The sequence below is a fragment of the Aricia agestis genome, chromosome 1 (genome assembly GCF_905147365.1).
Source record: "Aricia agestis chromosome 1, ilAriAges1.1, whole genome shotgun sequence".
NCBI classification, from domain to species: Eukaryota; Metazoa; Arthropoda; class Insecta; order Lepidoptera; family Lycaenidae; genus Aricia; species Aricia agestis.
The window spans coordinates 20056988-20080000 of NC_056406.1; the positions used below are offsets into that span (position 1 = coordinate 20056988).

Genomic DNA, 23013 nt, shown 5'->3' on the forward strand with positions numbered 1-23013 from the left:
TATTTAATTACGGGAGATAATCGGAAATTAAGTAAAATATAGTCTCGTTATGGAGAAAGTATTTCGGCAGTATCATTTTCGCTACTTACCGGTGCAATTTATTTTGCATGCATATTAAAATATGAAAATTTATAAAAGCCTATGTGCGAGGAATATTTCATTCTGGTAATTTAATCCCCAATTGTATGGGAAGTTAAGCGTCCACCATAAAATATGATTAGCGGTTGCGGCGCCGGCGGGCGGGGCGCGGGCGGGGGGAGGGGGGGAACAAATATGGCCTATGTCAACATATACACGAAAACGGATGGAGGACGTGCAAATATTTTTTAAGTAAATCTCCATGAATATTGGTCAAATTTGCCGAGGGATATTAATCAATCACTGCTTTATTATTTTCGTGCCGGTCCGGGGTAAGACGCTATACCTCTATATAGCTATATGCAACAACACCTTTTTCATAATTTTACACACATTATTTAGATGAAATTATTTAGATTTAGATGTTGCTTCTGAAAATAAATAAGTAGATTGTGTCCAAAAGATATTTACTTAAATCATTGTATCAATTATAATTAGTTTAGTAATTACAATTATAGTTGTTTTATGAAGGTACAATTAATACTACACTACTACCAAAAGCTGTGGCGTCACAGGTCTATTACTTTTATGTTCTCTACATCCAAAACGAGAAAATCAAACTCAATATTACGATTGTAAAAATATGAGATTGATGTAAAATCTGTGTTCCCCACGAGACGTGGCCAGCTGTGACGACGATTGATGTATTAGCTCATACCGACTTCCACCATTATACCGAATGATCTAGGAGATATTCATTAAGGCGTACATTGTGTTCGATTTAGTATTATATATCATAAAAATCACAATAAAAAGGACAAAGCTGACTCATATTTTCCTATTGAAAAAATATTGATAAGATAGAAATTATACTAAAGTATTGTATAATGTTTTGTTCCTTTAGGTTATCTAAAATCATGCTCATGTATGCGTGCATTCGGGCGATCTAATATAAATACGTATTTTGGTATATAATAGATACACAATTCATCCATCAAGTGTTTTGCCTGAGTACTTACATTTTACGTAAATAATAACAACTTATATTATAAAAGACGCAGACTATTTAAATCAGTACGTCATTAGGCGAAGAACAATAAATTATGCTTATTAGAGCACAAAGGAACAGCATGCTACCGGCTTTGGACTGCAATAGCTACTAATTAATCTTTGTTTTAATTAGCCTAACGACTGCACAGAGCTGCCGTTTCTTTAATCCTTTGCGAATATTCGGAACTTATTTCGACTAAGATCAGGTGACTCAATGAGTCTCTATTTTATTTTTAAAATGATTTTTAACCCGCAAAAAGAAAAAAATATGTAGAAATTACTAAAGCAAAATATATAATGAAATGTGAAAGCAGACACGTACATTCAACTGAAATAAGTAAAAGTGCACTTCTTCAAGTCTTTGACATTAAAAACTTTAAGATTATATATCGGTAGAAGTAAAGCTGAATGACGACAGAAATAAAACGTTAACTGCCGCACTCAGAGTGGAACATTAATTACTTAAATGTAATTAATTTAAAATGTTGAGACAAGCCCCATACATTATCTGTCAAAATCTTCATTAAATTGAAAGTTAATCACAGTTAAATGTCTCTGACTACGGCGGTATGTTACCTATTTTATAAAACGACGCGGCTCATTATAGCACTAAATAGCTTCGCAAATTATATGAAAAACAATGTAATACACATAACAATTCATTCTCACCGCGGCTGTGTAATATGATACCTATAAATTATTTAAATTTACAGGCGAATAGCGCTGCACGAGCGGCGTTTCGTAAACCAAAACTATGTATTGCCGGGACCGGCCCGTGTTGAATATTTAGTTAGAACGGTTCCCAAATACGAGAAAATACTGGATAATTAGTTCACTTACGCTGCGTCTGTTTTCACTGTGTTTTGACCGTATTATTTTTGTCTTGAAATCTAAACTTTAAATTTGTGACTAAGGATTATCATCATCACCATTTGTTACATTAGGCTGTTAATGTAGTATCGATGTTATTATAGCAAAATCGACCGCAACTTTTTTGACAAATCCTGTCAATACTCGTAATGCTCCTTATGGCACAGAATAATATTATTAATTTTATGCTTAGATGGTCCATACTCGAATTCTTCATTCAACCCTGGTCCATTTAGAAACCAAGTCGTTGATTATAAATAAATATATTAAACAGTATCGCAAACTTCAAAGTCAAATATGTCACTTTTAAGAATATAATTAGGGTTTCTTTTGATGCTGCATCAGAATTGCAACCACGTCCCGCGAATTACTGTGAAACTTGTCACCCTAACATTATTCAAGGTTTTAATATTCAAATCAAAATTCAAGAAGCGATATGACGCGTTGTCTCCATAAATTACGTATTAAGTATGTGTAAGGCCTTATGAAAAATGTTTTCGGCGAGGTTCGGCACTCGGGCGGGCGGCGGGGGCGGGCGGAGTCCCCTGTGGCCGGGCTGGCTTTGTGCAAACAAAATATATTGAGCACTTGATATGGCTTCGCCGTTATTAAACTGCTATAAGTGATAATATGACGTATATTTTGGAAAAACTCGAATACGTTGTCGATTTACAAAACCCTTTTGTTGTAGTGTAGGTAGTACACACAATGTCAGATATACTTTTTGATGCGAATTTTCTGTAACAACACATTCTACGCTATTGGCGACTATCAATATAGTTTTGTATCATCTGCTGAATGGTTATTTAAGCTACATACTGTGTTACACTCTACAAAAAATACAACGACGACAAGACTACTATAGTCACAACAACTAAAGATCTACAAGGATGATTTGGTGCGTTGATGACATTGTTATGGCAAGCAACTGTAAAACATTACAGCAGCATATTTTTTTATTTTCGCTACATGCAAACGATACTTACATAGCAATAACATTACAGGCACTTAAAAAAAGTGATTTTTTTTGGTTAATGTAATGTCAGTTCCAAAGTTTGAGAAGACTATATGGCGTACGTTCTGATTTTGTTGACGTGGCATCACGTGTAACATTCCATAGTGGGCTTCTAAATGATCAATTTTATTGTGCAATATTACTAAATGTGCAATATTATTGACCGTCTAGGGTTGATATTGAACGCCCGCTTTTCAATCTTTTTTCAAATTTATGCAGGGTGCAATATTATACAAATCTACCAGCCAAATTTTTTTAGAGCTTAGGTATCATTAGTAGAGTCCATTTAACGAAAAAATAGGATGTATTTTTTTTACAATAACATATTTTATCACAGTTAAAATCGTTGCAGAACGGTCACTTCGCGGCGGTGGGTAGAGCGGGGATGACGCGAGGGGTAGCGACGGGAAGGCGCGGGGGCCACGCGCCGGCGACGCGTAGTGTCCATTACGTCTTGTGATGTTTTTTAGGATAACTTTCGGAAGCTGTTTCTCAACATTTTAGTACTGAGTAATTATGAAAGAAAAAATACGTTTATTTTTATTTTTAACAAGGATCAATACTTGTATCAAATCAAATCAATCAAATCAAAAATATTTTTATTCGGAGTAATTTTTTTACAAAAACTTTACCGAACGTCGATACTACGGTGCCTACCACCGGTTCGGGAACTAACCCGGCGAGAAGAACCGGCGTAAGAAACTTGCACGGGGCCATCTTTTACTAAAAAGATGGAAAATTACAATTTAAAACATATACAGTACAACACGGTCACATTAACCTGACGCACCACTGGAATGTATAAGCTTCGTAATGACGTCATCACCATGCGTCTAGTTAATTTGACTGTGTTATATAACAATATTATCACTAAGAGCTATTTACAATAGGAATTATGAAAAATATTCTAGTAGCCTGTAAGAACCACCCTATTCCCAAGGTGTGTTGTCGTCGATGAAATCATTGATTTTATAATAAGCTTTAGTACACAAACGTTCTTTTACTACATTTTTAAATTTATTGATAGAGAGATTTTGAACGTTTTCTAGGATTCTATTGTACAGGCGTATACACTGGCCTTTAAAAGATTTGCTGACTTTGCTAAGTCTGATCACTGGTATTTCTAATTTGTTCTTATTTCTAGTGTTAAAACAATGATTGTCACTTTTCTTTTTGAAATTATTTAAGTTCTTTCTTACATACAGTACGTTATCCAAGACATATTGAGATGCGACGGTCAGTATATTTATTTCCTTAAACTTTTCTCTTAAGGATTCACACGATGACATCTTATAAATAGAACGTATGGCTCGCTTCTGCAGCACGAATATTGAATTAATGTCCGCTGCATTTCCCCATAGAAGGATTCCATATGACATAATGCTGTGGAAGTAACTAAAGTAAACAAGTCGCGCTGTTTCTACATCAGTTATTTCTCTGATTTTTTTAACAGCATATGCTGCAGAACTGAGCCTATCCGCCAGATTTGCAAAATGCGGACCCCACTGTAATTTACTGTCTAAAGTTATACCTAGGAAAACAGTGGTGTCCACTAATTTCATTTTCTCATCATTTAATAATACATTGGTTTGTACTTGTCTAACATTTGGCAAACTGAACTTTAAACATTTCGTTTTGTTAGAATTTAATAGTAAATTATTAGCATTAAACCATTGTACTATTTTTAAGAGAGCACTATTTACCTCGTCGTAATTATATTGTTGTCGCTTCACATTAAAAATTAGTGAAGTGTCATCAGCAAAAAGTACTATCTCATGCTTATCTTTAACTAGATAAGGTAGGTCATTTATGTAAATGAGAAAAAGAAAGAGACCTAAAATAGATCCTTGTGGAACACCTAGCTTTATTTTACTACCATTAGACCTTTTAGAATTAACTTCAACTCTTTGCATTCTATTTGCAAGGTAAGAACTTAACAGTTTTAGGGCTGTGTCCCTTATACCATAATGATACAATTTTCTGATTAATGTAGCATGTTCAACGCAATCAAATGCTTTGGATAGGTCGCAGAAGATACCAAGTGCATCCTGCGACCCCTCCCAAGCTTCAAATATACTACATAGAAGACTGATGCCTGCATCTGTAGTGGACCTACCTTTAGTAAAGCCAAATTGATTGTTATGTAACAAATTATTACAGTTAAAGTGAACTAGTAATTGATTTAGAATTATTTTTTCAAATACTTTACTAAAAGTTGGCAAAATAGATATTGGTCTGTAGTTAGCTGGGTCAGACTTAGTCCCAGCTTTGAAGAGAGGCATCACCTTGCTATGCTTCATTAGGTCAGGGAACACACCATTTTTAATACAATTATTAAAGACTAGAGCTAAGTGCGGGGCAATGATGTCAATTATAGATTTAATAACTCTTGTGGACATACCCCAGAGATCAGTTGTACTTTTAACATTTAGCGATTTGAAAGTCTTAATAATATCCCTGGAGTCGATTTCTTTAAAAATAAAATTGACATCACATTCCTTGACATTTTCTTTAAGTAACCTTTCCGCAACTTCAGGTGAGGAATTTAAGTCTTTTGTAGTTGAGATCGGAATGTCAGCAAAAAACTTCTCAAAAACTGTCGCAACCTCAAGGTCAGAGTTGACCTTTTTATCATCAATATAAAGTTCAAGTTTAGAGTTACGACAGTTGACTCTTCCAGTCTCATCTGCAATAACTTTCCAGGTGGTTTTCACTTTATTTTTAGAGTTCTTTATTTTTTCTTTTATATGGAGGGCCTTCGCAGCTTGACAGACTTTTCTAAAAATTTTTGAATATTTCTTCACGTATATTTTAAAGGATTCACTATCGAAATATAGCTGGAAGGTTTAATTGCAACCTGTATATAAATTGTTCAATACTATTGTTCAATAATATCAGGGGAACACTTAGTGTATGCACATTGTACATCTACGAATAATAAATAGTACATCGTTACGATTATGGCTATTTCTCAAGTGACATTTGTACAATCTGGCTAAATCAGAATGGTTTAACACGCGCCAAAACGTCCTTAGAGTGACTACGATTCAAAATCGCGTAACAAATCCGCGTCTCGAATGTAAAATAGCTCAATATATTGTAGTGAAAGTAGAATAGCGACGGCTTTGTGATTTGTAGCCGGCTCAGTGTCCGCGCTATCAATCCGTAAGTGAATCTGCAGAGCACCTGCTGTCGTTTGTCCACGTCCTGCACCAGACGTAGTCTTTTGTACACTAACTGACACTAGTAATCTACTCGTTTGCTTATGCTGCAGCACGAAAAAGCTGATATTTTTTATTTAGTATATATTTTTTAATTTAAACATTGTGATTTGATTTGATTTTATTTATGCAGATATGTAATGACATAGACAGACATAGAGGTGTAAAAGGTAGTTTTAAAATGAAAACTACCTTCTACAGCTCTGGGTTCACGTCCTGTTTTGTTTGTAAGGGTGGCGGTTATCTATCTATCTATACTTATAATAAAATCATAGAGGTAAAATTTTTGTACATTGAAAATAAACTTGAAAAAAACGAGTCAGGGGCATGTAAAAAGAGTAGTAGAACACATTTTAACTGTTTTTGAAATTTTTGTTTCTCTGTCTGTTTGTCTGTATGTCTGTTTGTCTGTTTGTCTGTTTGTACAGGCTAATCTCTGAATCCGCTGGACCGATTTCAATGAAATTTGGCATGATGATACCTTATATCCCTGGTCAACATCTTAGATACTTTTTTAACTGACTTTCAAAAAAGGAGGAGTTAATGTTAACTTTGCTGTTTGTGGTCAGATTTTCAAAATTAGTTTTTTGTTGTATAGATTGCCCGAATTTGATACCATGTTTACAATAAAATAGGCCAAGTGCGAGTCGGGCTCGCGCACGAAGGGTTCCGTACCGTTATAGAGAAAAAATAGGCCAAAAGTTGTGTTTTTGTATGGGAGCCCCCCTTAAATTTTAATTCTATTCTAATTTTATTATTAATTATTAAAGTACACATATGATTAAGAATTCTGTGAAAATTTCAACAGCCTGCCTGTTGTCATTATTGATATCGAGCAAAAAAGGCCAAAAAAATCATGTTTGTTGTATGGGAGCCCCCCTATATTACACAATCTGTAAAAATTTCAGAACTCTAGCTATAACGGTTCTTGAGATACAGCCTGGAGATAGACAACGGAGTCTTAGTAATAGGGTCCCGTTTTTACCCTTTGAGTACGGAACCGTAAAAACGGTGACTTGATAAGTAATGGAATTGAAAGAACTCCTCGAAATTAACAACTTCAACCAAAGTGATTACCAATTCTAGCCAAGGTCGATCTTTAAAACTTTTCCTAACATTCGTAAACGATTATCCAAACCCTGGATGGATAATGGATATTGACCACTGCGTATCTCAATTCGTTACCGGCCATGGAAATTTTAAAGTCAAGCTTTACGGATCTAAGTCACTAGCATCAATCGAGCACATAGGTAGAAATGGTAGAATATGTACGACTGCTACAACATAGAGCTGTAAAAGGTAGTTTTAAAATGAAAACTACCTTCTACAGCTCTGGGTTCACGTCCTGTTTTGTTTGTATGGGTGGCCGTTATGGCTAATATAGTCATAATGGTCGTTTTGACTTAATCGGAAATAAGTAAATAACTAACTAGTCGCCCTATAGCAGACGTACGTCGTACACTAATTGAGTCTACTAGGAATTTAACTTGGGTTTTGCTTTTTATAAAGTGACGCGTTTTAAAATTTTTATGAACTAGATTTTTTTTTTTTTATGAAAGAAGGGGGCAAACGAGCAAACGGGTCACCTGATGGAAAGCAACTTCCGTCGCCCATGGACACTCGCAGCATCAGAAGAGCTGCAGGTGCGTTGCCGGCCTTTTAAGAGGGAATAGGGTAATAGGGGAGGGTAGGGATGGGAAGGGAAAGGAATAGGGGAGGATAGGAAAGGGAATTGGGCCTCCGGTAAACTCACTCACTCAGCGAAACACAGCGCAAGCGCTGTTTCACGCCGGTTTTCTGTGAGAACGTGGTATTTCTCCGGTCGAGCCGGCCCATTCGTGCCGAAGCATGGCTCTCCCACGTATAAACGTATAACAAACTATTGTTAGATAAACAATAGTTTGTTAAAATTATTATTATTTCACTAACATGAATTCTTTCTTATTTCAAAAGCAAAGCAAGGAAACAAACATTGCAATGAAAATCTGTTTCGTAACGGTACTCCAAATCTAATTCGGATTCAAGAATCAAAATCACAGAAATATATTTGATTCCTCTTACAACCACTACACACCGTAACTAGTAAAGTTGTTTTCCCAAGAGATATCAGAATATCATGAAGCGTGTCCAAGTCCTAAGCTTGATGGTCCAATTCCATCAAACTTTCCCTTTGTCTCCGAATTGAAAGCGGATTTGAATGTAAGGCCCTCGATCAGACGTGTAGTGCTGTTACTGCTGTTGTTAGCTCTCTCACGCGATCACTGTTATATTATTCAAATATCGAATGCTCAAATTAATCTGGCTTTTTCAGAAAGTTGTAAGACGTTATAGTGATAGGTCGAAAATTCGTATGAATTATTATATTAGCCGTCTAGAAGAAAATATCTGATAGCAAGGCCTGTAGACAAGTGGCTCGCTACAAATTATAAGATGACTTATGTCAAATCGCATACATTTTGTAGCGTTAGCGTTAGCGCTTTGCCACTTGTCTACAGGCCCTGGTGTGCTGTCTAGTGTAAGGTTAGTACTCGGGTAACTAGTTGCGTAATGCGTAATGCATTTAGGGACCGTGCAGAAACTATTTTCAGCATCTGTAAATAGTGCTCTTTCGGATTTGTGTATGGTAAAAAACAAAGATTAAATTCATTAAGAAATAATATTCGTTTTATAAATAATCGGTCAAGTGCGAGTCGAACTCGCGCACTAGGGGTTCCGTACTAATATAGAACAAAAAGAGACAATAAATTGTTTTGTTGTATGGGAGCCCCCTTAATTATTTATTCTATTTAAATTCAGATTCACAATCTGTGAAAATTTCAGAAATCTAGCTATAGCGGTTTTTGAGATACAGCCTGGAGACAGACAGACGGACAGACAGACATCGAAGTCTTAGTAAAAGGGTCCCGTTTTTACCCTATGGGTACGGAACCCTAAAAATAATACTAAGAGTAACTCCATAAGAAATAAATAACCTCTGATCCAAAAAAACATCATAATATATCGTCCAAATATGGTGAAGCAAACATACCAATATCGGTGGACTGTCGTTTGTTTGTTGTTTGTTCTGAGCATAGACAACTTTGACCTGATTACTTAGGACTCGTACCTCAAACCGAGCTCGCGTAAGAGAATCGTCATCTAAATTAATTAAATTTCGATGGAATGTACAAAATATTGGTGCATCATGAGTGCGGGTCGTAAGGACGGGGCAGACACGGGCCCTCGATATTTCACCGTGCATTACAAACGATGTGGAGGACAAGTGAAGTTAATTGGATGCGCTGGCCACGGCGCGAGAGCAAACAGCGGATAGAGGCGACGCGCGGTCATTAAAACATAATGGTAAATCAGGCCGTACCTACTGTGCGACGTTGGTGCAGGAAGTATCACTTTTCCAAGCTAGGCCCATTGTGATTGACCGTTGGATCCGTAACAACTGTTTTGATCTGACCTTAAAAGATACCATGCTCCTCGTCTCTACGCCTGTAAATATATCCTAGCTAGCCTAAAATCACCTTACGGATTTAATGTCTTTTTTTGTTCATTTATCCAGGATGCACTGGATACGACCGAAAACCCCTGATTGTTACTGTAACACGATACATCTTTCACTTCTTTAAATTTCTCGAAAATTCTATTCTACACGGATATTCTACCGTGCAAGTATGAAATATAAAACAGCGTGCACGTTTGGAGGTGAGCGCCCATTACGCCAGCCGCGTCTCGTTATCGCGGATGCTAACGGAGTTACCGAAGGCGGATTCTGAAGTGACACGTGACGAGCTGCAAACGTCGAGCCCGCGGCGCACTCACGTGTCACGAGTAAGATGCACGCGCTTCGAGCTAATATTTAAGTTTGCTGCCTCGTTAAAGCCGTCCGTTTGCAACACTAGGGTCTTGTGGTACTCGAGACTCGATATATCGGGAATCGGGATCCACTCCACCCTCCTCGAGCCGTCGCAGCCGAAGTGTCGGCGCCGAATTAAAATATTAACACTCTCGAAAACTATAACGATAAAATATCTCGAGTGAAATTGCCAATTTCATAAGTACGTCGATCGACGTCGAAAATATTTACCTTGGTAAAATATTTCTGTATTTTTAAAGTAGTATGAATGGCGTCGAGTGTACTTTAACGTGTTAATGTGAAAAGATTGCTACGTTATTGAGAGGTAACGGTGGAAAAATCCATTATACATTCATATCAGATTTAAATTTTGTCTCGTATGCTTTATATAGGGAAAATCTTTTCTAAAACTCTCTTAAATTATTTATCTACTAACCGATCAATATACAAAAAATTTGCTGCTTAGGGTTCCGTTTTAGGGTTCCGTAGTCAACGAGGATTTGTTCATTAAATTTTGGTCTCTTAATCTTGGAGATGTTTATCAGTAGATGAACATCTCCAGGATTAAAATATGTCAATAGCTTGCACCAATTTCACTCCAAGCAAGCAAAATATTTTCTCATTGATATGTAATAAGTAATTACCTTTGTTTAATAAATATTTCTTTTTTTAAATGTGTGGACCGCGAAGGTCATTTTATTTCTTAAAATGAACCCCGAGCGAAACTAATTGGTGACCCCTGTTCTACCTGTACTATAACAAGGATTTATCCAGTAAAATTTATATTACCTATTATATTATGAAAGATATTTTGTTTAAACAACTTTAAGTTACACCAATATCATGCGATACAATGATAAATATTAAACTAACGCCATATATGTAAACTGTAAGCAAACTGTAACCAACTTTAGTCTTTTTGGGTAGTAATTAACTCGTCAACGACAACAGACGTATGGAAACTAGTATTTTATATGAGGTTATCGGAGAAGTGCGCTTAAGAAGGATTTATGGGGATCACGATAAACTCCCGCCAGACCATTCGTCCATTACGCGGGCCTTGTAAATGAAAACGCTTTATGTCGTCAATTTTCATTGAAAGAAAGGTTTGAGCGCTGCGCTGTTTTTAAGTTTGTTTTAAGTATGTTACTTTTAACTTACAAATTGATTTTTTTTTCGTTTTCTTGTATGTCATATAATTATAATAATATGTAGTAAAATAAAATATTCTTGGTTTAATTCAGTGACAATAATATGCTAAATATGTATCATGTTATTTTACAGCTTGGACTTGCGATGGCGACTTTAAGGTATGAACTGTTAAGACAATGTACTAACTTCAAGTAAGAATATGAAATGAAAATATTATATTATGATATTATATTGGTAATATACACAGATAGAAAAAAATATGTTAAGTGCTTTAATATAAAACATAAAAAATTCATACGAAACCATCTTACGAAACACAAGTCCAAATATTTAAGTTTATTAATTTATTAAAATTTTATCTCCAAATTAAAATTGTAGCTCTCCAAGAGCATTTCAGTAATTATTTTTGCTACAATATTTTACAATTTATACCAATTAAAACCGCGTCAAACAAGTTATTATCAGAGTATTAAGGAAGGCCAGAAAGTAAAGTTAGTGTTAATTAATATTATAATACATTTATAATTATTCGTCTTTTATTTTACTATGCCAGATGATATTTTGTTGGTGAATCGTAATAATTCACTACATATTATAAAACAAAGTCGCTTTTTAGGGTTCCGTACCTCAAAAGGAAAAAACGGAACCCTTATAGGATCACTTTGTTGTCCGTCTGTCCGTCCGTCCGTCTGTCAAGACCCTTTTTCTCAGGAACGCGTGGAGGTATGAAGCTGAAATTTATATCAATTACTCAGGTCTACTGTCCCTTGAAGCTGTGAAAAAATCAAACTTCTAAGCCAACGCAATCAAAAGATACAGCCGTTTATGCCGCAAATTTTCGACACTTGCAAGGGAATCAAAACCTACAGGGTGCTTCCCGTGAACTCAGAATCTTGAAATTTGGTACGAAGCAACGTCTTATAGCATAGATAAAGGAAAAATTACGAAAACCATAAATTTTTAGTTACATCACATAATATATTTTTTTTTAATAATTTTAAACTTACTACCCATTTCCTCATAAACGCGTAGAGGTATTAAATTGAAATTCATACCAAATACTCAGGTCTATAATACCTTTAAGCTGTAACAAAATCAAACTTCTATGTCAACGCAATCAAAAGAAACAGCAATTTAAGCTGCATATTTTGAAACTCGCAAGTACTCGCAAGGGAATCAAAACCTAAAGGGTACTTCCAGTCGACCTAGAATCTTGAAATTTGGCATGAAGCAACGTTTTATAGCACACATAAAGGAAAAATTCCGAAAACCTTAAATTTTTAGTTACATTACAAAATATATATTTTTTAATAAATATAAACTTATTACTTTTTTCCTCATGAACGCGTAGAGCTATTACTTAAACGATAAAGAGATCTTTGTCTTAAATTTATGCTCCTCCATCTTTCCCCATTGTAATGTTATGAATTTCATTTTGCAATAAAAATACCATAGTTATGACTCGATTGTCGTAATGAACGAACTTTGTAAACCTTGCAGGTTTGTACGGAACCCTCGGTGCGCGAGTCCGACTCGCACTTGGCCGGTTTTTTTTCCTCATGTCCCTTTGTTCCCTTTAATCTTTAAAACTACGCAACGGATTTTGATGCGGTTTTTTTAGGGGTAGTATTTAATCAAGTGACTGTAAATTACAGTTTTAAGTGTCAAAATTACTAAATTTGGGTTATAGAATTACTATTTGAGCGACTGACTGTGAGTGATGAGAAATTAATACAACAGCTACTTACAAATTCTTTATTTGAGTTACTTAAAATTCAAAATGAGCAGCTTCCATAATATTTGAGCGACCTAATATCTGTTTGAGTGTGAACATTACGTCCTGCATTTTTTCAATATTTGGCAAATGTAGGTTAGGGGGTAAACCCCGTTTCTATATAAAAATCATTAATAAATTACACAAATTATAATCCTAACGGAACGTCAAAGAAATGGTTAAAAATTTTAATAGCGACCTATGCCAAAAAAAACAACTGGCTTCAACTATTAGTCGACGGAGCCCCACTACGCGGGACTCCTACTTCTGCGTGGTTCACAAAAAAATAACCACGATGGCTAAGGCGGGAGCTACGCTGAGCTACGCTCCCGGCCGCCTTAGCCATCTAACCTAACCCAAAAAAGGCCTATTGGTCCGCATCCCAAATCACCTGACTGCAACGATTCGTCGCTCCGTCCGTCCCCATTCGAATTCGCACGCATTTAACAATATGTAGTTTTCATTAAAACACGTATCAAAATATAAAATATAAAGCCTCAAATAGAATATCAGTAACCAATTATCAATAATAAAGCAGCTCACAAAAGTTTGCTCAAAGTGAACTTTTTAGTAGCTCGTAATAAATAAGCTCACTTAGAAAAATTTAATCTATATTTAATATTGAAGTTGCCCGCTATGTATTTCCAGTCGCTCACTTAGTAATACAGTCGCTCGGATAGAATTTTAATATCTGAAATAGATTATTCGCAATCCACTTTTTGTAAGCTCATTCTGGATTTTATTAGAAATCAATATTAGTCGTTAGTTTAGTTTATTTTTCGCTTAGTCAAATTAATGCCGCTCATGTTATTAAAATAGTATGTTCATCATCAGTCGCAAAGTAATTTTTTATTCGCTCGTTTTATTATTTCCCTTTTTTTAATAGATAGAGTGACTCCAAGCATCACGGGAGAACAAAAAAGAGGATGAGAAAGAGAGAGATAAAAATGAAATTAAGAAGTCTCTAAACTCAACGGCCAAATTAAAAGCGTTTGTGGGCTCCATCAAAAAAGTACTTCATCGTGAAAGAATGATCGAGGATAAAAACACCCTTTCTCGGATCGAGGCTTCGTCACAAACAAATCGACAGGCTTTAGCAATGGAGGCTTTTTTGAGGGAACCATCTACACAAACACCGGCAAATAAAACGAAAAGTTATAGGGCCGATCTCGGGCAAGTGCTCCCGCCAAACTCAGACTGGCCCAGAACCCCGAAGATCATATAATAAATGCCTTCCTCGAGTTCCAGGCGATAATAAGAGCAAATAAGACCATAAAGCTCTTGACCTGCAATAAGATCATGCGGGCCTATCAGCGGAAAAATCAAAAGCTGTTAGAAGTAAGACTCGAGGATGCAAAAGCTGCCATATACGACAATGTCACCTCCACAATAATTGCCGGGGCGATGACAGGGCAGTATATGGCGGCATTAAGTGCCGACTGCGGATTCGTGGTTCTGGACAAGGATGAGACAAAACGCACGGGAACACTCAAATTTATCACAAAATCTGAGGATCCAATAGTGGTAATAGCGGAATGTACCAGAATAACGCTGGAAGACAGGATACTAGAAATGGCAGAAGTCCTATCTGGGGACCCCGAATCCAGCATGGACTGGGATATATTCGCGAAACCTATCAACTACTCGTGGGTCAATGGGGTTCCTGGATGTGGGAAGACAACTTGGATCATTAATAACTTCAATGAGGAAACAGACGTTATAATAACAACGACAATCAAAGCAGCCGAGGATCTAAAGCAAAGGCTATCGCTACGAACTGGCAACAAAGTTAAAGATAAGGTTCGTACCATGGCCTCTTTGCTGGTAAATGGGACAAAAGAAACCTACAAAAGGTTGATAGTTGACGAGGCCCTCATGAACCATTTCGGCTCAATCGTCATGGCGAATCAGTTAACAGGCGCCAACGATGTCATCCTCATTGGAGATATTAACCAACTCCCGTTTATAGAGCGTGAAAACTTCTTTATACTTAATTACACTCGTCCAAACCTGGTAACCAGCATCACCCAGGAGTTGTCTTGCACACACAGGAGCCCTATGGATGTGGCATACGCCTTAAGCATGGTCTATAATAACATCTATTAATCGAAGGAAATTGTGCGGTCCCTAAAGCTAATGAAGTATGCAGGAGCGAGAATACCTAAAACCAATCTAAATACCCTGTATCTTGTCCACACACAAGAGGAGAAAGCAGCCCTCACTAATACAGGCTATGGATCGGGAACGGACTCTCGCGTCCTCACAATCCATGAAGCTCAGGGATTAACGAGTCCCTCGGTGATCATCATACAGACCAAGTCCCGAAAGCTGGCAATCCATGACAGCGTTCCTCATGCAGTTGTAGCCATATCCCGGCACACTAACACCTGTATCTATTACACTGACACTGATGGAGGTGTTAACCGAACACATAAAAGATTATAACATAAAAATGGCTATAAAAGACAGGAACGATAAAGTCCTAAGCCACATGGCGGGTAGATTCGACACAGAACGATATCTCTTTAACACCCTAGAAACTCCACCCAGCTTGAGTGACCCCTCTCCACCAAGCCAATGTCACAACATCTAAAGGCAAAGGGTGGAGCAGCATAAAATCTAAGGAAATCGGAAAATGTCGGACCTACTGGCCGCCACACCGACTAGGACCTCACCGTTCAAAACATTAATATTATTATTATGTAATTTATAAAACAATAAATATATATTTATTATATGTATAATATATTATAGTCTATTCTACTAAGTATATATATATATATATATATATATATATATATATATATATATATATATATATATATATATATATATATATATATATATATATATATTAGGTCATTAGGTCGCTAGTAAGTATATATTACTTATATAAAAAAAAAGTGTCCATGGCGTGATGGACCACAATTAATTAAAATTCATGATATTATTTCAATTATGAGTGATTACAGAGGAAGGTTTATAAGTATAATAACATTCATTAAATAGCGGAGAAATACTGATTGTTGGGGTTTCTAATGTGATGTCGTAAATAATTACATTTCGGGTCGCTAGTAAATAAATAAATGAATAAAATTTATTCAAATGGGTTGATTAAAAGTGAAAGAACCACTGCAGAGAGGCAGGCAAAATCGACCGAGTGCGAGTTGGACTCGCGCACGAAGGGTTCCGTACCATTATAGGGCAAAAATAGAAAAGACAAGTGTGTTTTGTATCGGAGCCCCCCTTGATTATTATTAATTTCATTTATATTTTATTAATAATTATTATTAAAGTATAAATACAACTGAACATTTTGTTAATATTTCTGGTGCCTATCTGTGGTCATCATTGATACCGAGCAAAAAATGGTAAAAAATAAAATATATTTAATTTATTTCGTTTTTAGTATTTGTTAATATAGCGGCAACAGAAAATACATAATCTGTGAAAATTTAAACTCTCTAGCTATTATCGTACTTGAGTATCGCCTGGAGACAGACGAACAGACGGACAGACTTCGAAGTTTTAGTAATAGGGTTCCATTTTTACCTTTCGGCTACGGAACCCAAAAAAGGACTTTATCGCAAAACGATAATGCCGTCAAGATACATTTAAATACTATGTTAAGGCCACGAGTGTGTTGTTACATTCGCGCAAATGAAAACATGTATGGAATGATCAGACAAAAAGTACAAAAGAGGCAATCGAGTCCATATTTCACAGAAATTAGCTTATTTGCCAGATATGGAGATGAGTCAGACGCCGCGGCGCCGCCCCAGTTACAGCCGACTATACAATCTCATCCGATATTTATTAATATTAAAATGGAAGAGTACTTTTATCGTTAGGTCTTAGAAAGCTGAGTTTCTTGCCTAGTCATACATGTCTAGACTCTATTTGGGTATTGATTTTTATGTGTGGCAAACTTATAATATAACGTAAGTATTTTAGTGAATGACTAAGAACCTTAAGTGATGATATTCAGGTACAATTTCTACAATTTTATCTATTTGAATTAAACTCAAAGGTCTGACATGGTGATCTATCAACGCACAACCTAAACCACTGGACCGATCGGGCTGAAATTTGGCATGCAGGTAGATGTCATGACGTAGGCATCCACTAATAAAGGATATAGATCAATTCCACCCCCAAAGGGTTAAAATAGGGGATGAAAGTTTGTATATTATGATATTACTTCTTAACGCGAGCGAAGCCGCGAGCAAAACCTCGTTTTAATATAAAATTAAAGGAAAAAATAATACCTACTCATTGTAAAAGTGAAATTTTGTGTCAGACTTTCTGTCTATCTGTGTCAGCGCTGATCCGATTTTGATTATATATTTAGATACCTCGAGTATTGGTACAGAACTTAGTACAGTTTTTATTTCGGAAAAATATACGGTTCCTATACGATACACGCATTTCAGCATAATTGAGTTGGTAGCAAAATCTATTTAAAGTAAAGCAACTACAGTGATGTACTCGACTGTGTGTTCGCACAAGGACAGGGGTAGAACAAAACTTTGTGATGAAAACAAACTTTTTCTCATTACGTATCAAATACGGGAATTAGCGAGATTATCATCTGAGCGGCGTGTAAACATCGACTTTGAAACTGTTTACGTCGCCGTTTCGTCGCGCTCCGTCTCGTCCCACTCCGTTTCGTCCCATCTCGCTTCGTCCCGTCGGTCCGCCGTCGGACCGCAAGCTAAAACTTCCCCTCAATATTAGTCCCTGAACTTACGCTGTATTAATTTTCTTTGCTAAAATATGTCTTGAAGCAACTTCGTCCGATTAGTTCCCACTGAAAATGTTTGTTTCCCGTCGCGTTGTAATGAAACGATATTGAATGTCGTGCTATGTAACAAGATATATTTTATGAAACAATAACTTATTTAATAATAAATAAATATAAGTTTTTAAAATAGCTTTTATGCAATTTTATGTCAGTTTATGTTATTATCCGTCACTGGTTAATTCTGTATTATTAACATTTTTTAGGGTTCCGTACCCAAAGGATAAAAACGGGACCCTATTACTAAGACTTCGTTGCCTGTCCGTCTGTCCGTCTGTCCGTCTGTCTGTCTGTCTGTCTGTCTGTCTGTCTCCAGGCTGTAACTCAAGAACGGCTATAGCTAGACTCCTGAAATTTTCACAGATTATGTATGTACGTTGCCGCTATAACAACAAATACTGAAAATTAAATAAAGTTAATATTTAAGGGGGGTTCCCATACAAGAAACGTGTTTTTTTTGGCCTTTTTAGCTTGTAATTAATAATGGTAACAGCTAGGCACTTAAAATTTTCACAAAATCCTTAATTATATTTTGACTTTAATAATTATTAATAAAATTAAAATAAAGTAAATATTTAAGGGGGGCATACATCCCATACAAAAAACACAACTTTTTGTATACTTTCGCTCTATACCGGTACGGAACCCTTTGTGCGCGGGTCCGACTCGCACTTGGCCGATTATTATTCACTTATATGCCATTTGTGTCTTAAATATAATAATTAAAAGATTTCATTATGTCAATGAATGTAGTAAGAAAATAATTGTACTAATTCGTAAATAATAAAAATAAACTTTTATTCATAACCTTGCCAATTACCATATAAAAAAATAGTGAAACAAGTTTTTACACCGTATTCTATGATACCAGCAGTGTATTCACAACAGATTTATTAAGTCCGCGCTCCGTCCGTCCGTCTGTCCGTCACGCTGACGAGGGTGTCGCCGCCGGTTTTTACCGATGCCAAATATCGTTTGACACATAAGTTAATAGGATATGAACTAGTTTTCAGTCACTTTCTATCTTCTATTTTCAAAGGGTAAGCAGCGTGTTTTCTTATGCAGTATTTTTTTTATTTCAAATATTTTGTTAGCTTTATTACAATAGAATTAGGCTGCAAATTGTATCTAATTTATAATAATATTTAATATGCGACGACATTTTCGTTAAAATATCGATTACATGAACAACAATATAAACAGTTCTGGCATTATGAAAAATCCTTAAATATCAGCTATCATAATAATTATTAGTATAATTATTAATATTAAATATGAATTTATATTATAAATAATTAACTAAGGTACAAGTTGGAAGCCGGCTACATAAAGCGGCAGCAGACGACGTGTGGTCGCGGCACTACTGGTTTCTATGTATGTTACATTTCTATAAGTGTCGCTATCTTCGTGTCGCTAGCTGCGGAGGGTATTTCATAGAAATACATACAAACCAGTAGTGTCGCTGCGACACGTCGTCTGCGGTTGCTTCATGTCGCCCGCTGCCAACCACCTTTAAGGTGAGGCCAGTTCGAATAGACTGATTTTTAAACTTCCAATCTGAAGAAATTATGTGGAATTCTCTTACATCAAAATTCATGTAGACACAAAAAGGAACAAAGTAACGAAATAACCGAACAGAATATTGAAAAATAGCATGGTAATTCTGTAAAAAAACCTTGAATATCACCATAAAAATACACTTCAAATTCGAACATCTCGTAATTTACAAAAAGAATAGATTTTTTATAGTTCTAGCAAAATAACCGAATAGATTTTTAGTAAATGATTCGATCATTAAAAAAATTAAATAAAATGTATAATTTTCTCCTATTTCGCCCTATCAACAACGCGGCGAGCGTCGTATCCGCCCTATACAAGGCGCGCTGATATGAATGTTATTTTAATGTCCTTAACGTCGATATTCGTACTGACAGACATCGACCTGCTAATTCAGGGACAGCCTTGCCTTAAGCCACCGTTTTCGAGTACGGTTCGAGATTAAAATCTCGTAGCGGCGTAGGCGATGCTACGGAGCCACCGAAGCTCTACGAAACTACTGTAGCAGTGTGGTGTAGCACGTAGCACGTAGCGCGTAGGTCCGTAGCATATGCAACATTCATACTTCACATATTTTTATTTGTGCTGTCTTAATTTTTTCTTGCTTTAAACAAACAACAAAATATGTGCCATTTTATTTTAAATTCAATGGGTAATTAATAATTAATTAATAATATCTATGGACGCTTCACACCACGTCAGTCTGGCCCGTGCTAAGTATCTAAAAGACTTGTGTTACAGGTACCAGACAACGGAAATATATTTAATACTATACATATATTTAAGATTTTTATTATATCATACACATATTTAATACACATCCACACCCGGGAACATTGAAAACTTTTTGTTCCGTCGGCGGGATTCGAACCCTCAACCCCCGGCTTGTGCTACCGACGCGCTCACCACTGAGCCACAGAGGTCGTCAAAATTTTATTTCAATTCAAACAAAATTTTATTGACAACAGATAAATTTTGCAAACGGAATTCGCGAAAATAGTTCTATTTGTAAGAAGTATATCGCTTTCCATTAAGGTTGATTACGTGATGACTGGCAGAATAAATTTAGTTAAACCTCCGTCTAATAACCCCACATAAATCTGCGGGGAATCCCCGGGTGAGGCGCGGACGTCGGAGAGCGTCGACGTAGATGCGCTAATGCATGCACGATACTGTCTAGTCGCCTCTGGATATTTGTTGATCTGTGACGGTCATAGAGTAGTTAACAAACAGAGGAAACTTTTACGGAATGCACTAAATATGCAATTTTGAACTATTTATATTCAAAAACTACGTGTCATCTACTGTAAATATTAAAAAATCTGCCAAGTGCGAGTTGGATTCGCGCACGAAGGGTTTCGTACCACAATAGAGCAAAAATAGGCTGAAAATTGTATTTTTTTGTATGGGAGGCAGGAACCCTCCTTAATTATTTAATTTATTTAAATTTTATTATTAATGATTAAAGTACAAATACAACTGAGTATTTCGTTAACATTTCAAGTGCCTATATGTTGCCGTTATTGATATCTAGCAAAAATAGCAAAAAATCACGTTTGTTGCATGGGAGCTCCCCTTAAATATTAATTTTATTTGTTTTTAGTATTTGTTGTTATAGCGGCACCAGAAATACACAATCTTTGAAAATTTCAGAAGTCTAGCAACAGCGGTTCTTGAGATACAGCCTGGAGGCAGACACACAGACGGACTATATATATATATACTGATGGACAGGCAGACGGACATTGAAGTCTCAGTAATAGAGTCCCGTTTTTACTCTTTTGGGTACAGAACCCTAATAATGTAAGTAACGTTAGGAACTCAATTTTAACGGTTTGGGGTTAAAATTGGTAAGCGACGAGATGTCGAGATTATAAAGTGCGTAATTAAATAAATGAATGCTGTCGTTGCATATTAAAATTAAATCTTAGTAGGCTTTATGTTATTTATAAATATTTGTACTGGATTATCATAAAGTTGAGTTGAAAATCATGAACTGGAAAAGTAAAGCAGCGCCTAATAAACTGGCGAAACAAAGAAATAAGCGAGCAATAAATAAGTAATATAGTTAATACAATTATATTTCAACGAAACAGTGTTAATGGCGGGTAGTTTTAATGAGGTCATTAACGTGTATTGTTAATTGCGCGGGGCAAGCACGCCGCGGTTGACAGCGGCTCGGGGTAAGTGCGCGCGCGTGATAGTAATGTGAGGTATATTCACGTGTAATAATAACGTGGAGTAACTTAGCACTCGTGACAACAACGTGGGCAAGCTCGCACGTGTTAAACAAAGTGGGTAAGTTCGCACGCGTGATAATAACGCAAGGTATTTTCACGCAGGTGTCAATGCGAGCTATCTTCGCATGCGTTACATTACAATGTAAGTTCCAGTGACAACGACACGAGGAGTGTAATAATAGCAGACTATTAGTTGGTATAGGCTAGGTTTGTTTGCGCGGGGTAAGTTCGCACAGGCGATAACGACGGCATGTAAACCGACCCTAATAATTAGTCGCGGTGCGGCGCAGTTAACTTTTATACCGGGTTTAAGTGCTCCCGGGAAAAATGCTCTTTAATTTGTCTAACTTTTGAAGGCGATAACGCGGAACTGTTATGTTTATTATACGCTTTAATGATATTGGATGTAAGGTTCAGATTTTATTGAATGTGTTCTCGCGTATTTTGGCCGGGTTTGTTTCGCACTAAACGTAAATGTTTCATGTTATAAGATGGTGAACGCTTTAATATTTAAGCAAAAAATATTTTACTTCGTGCGGATAAATATTTGATTTTATAGGAGGAAACTTTTGCGTAGAACCTTTAATATAACATGACGTGTCGTGAATAATGAGAATGTGTAAAATGATGTAAGTCAACAACATCAACAAATGAAAAGAATGCGATGATGATTACTTACGCTACTAGTTTCGATATGCTTTCGGCCTCGATTGGAAATTGATCGCTAAACTTACGCACATAAGGGTGATTTTAGCATACACAACCATCGGCGCGGCGCGGGACACAGTACCTGTCGTACGGCGGCTGCTCTAAACTGTCCGATGCCGGGACGGGCCAGAAGCGCGTGGTGTCTTACAACGAGTTCGGCGACGAAGCGAGATACGGAGTCATGCGGTCAGCCAAAAGGACACAAACCTACTGGCTCGCCTCGTGCCGGGCCGGGGCGGGCGGAGGGCGGGGGCACGCTATTGGCCCGCCGGGGCACGCCTCCGCCGCCGCCGTCGCCGCGCCGCTTCTTAATCTTGAAGTAACATGCAAACTTACTTCGCAGTACTTATGTTCAACTTTATAAATGTTTTTTTGCTACGGCTCTAGTGGTTCCACAACTTCTATAGTTTAAATTGTAAGCGGCAAATACGTAGCAATAATAAACATTCATGTAGAACTGAAATTTCTGCATTAAAACAATGATTTTGCGGAACATTTTTAGCACTCAGGAAAGAAGCGGGATAGTCACGAAAATATATAATAATTTTCATAGAAAGGAAATTTTCTATCTAGTACAACAACTGTGTAAACAGAATCTATTCAATAAGAATGTTGACTAAGTTTACTGCTTCCGACAAAGCACAGTAAATAATTAAGCTTAAAATACTAAATATAAAGCCGGCGGTTTCAGCACAAGCGT

The 23013-nt window shown here is 36.5% G+C and overlaps 1 long non-coding RNA gene across 1 annotated transcript in view; it reads right to left on the reverse strand.

The window, feature by feature from the left end:
• The window catches only part of LOC121726995, a 105528-nt gene extending 83024 nt beyond the window's left edge, over positions 1 to 22504 (reverse strand). Inside the window, exon 1 of the long non-coding RNA XR_006035608.1 lies at positions 22396 to 22504. This is a non-coding gene — a long non-coding RNA (uncharacterized LOC121726995). The remainder of the gene's footprint in view (positions 1 to 22395) is intronic.
• Between the last annotated feature and the right edge of the window lie 509 nt (positions 22505 to 23013).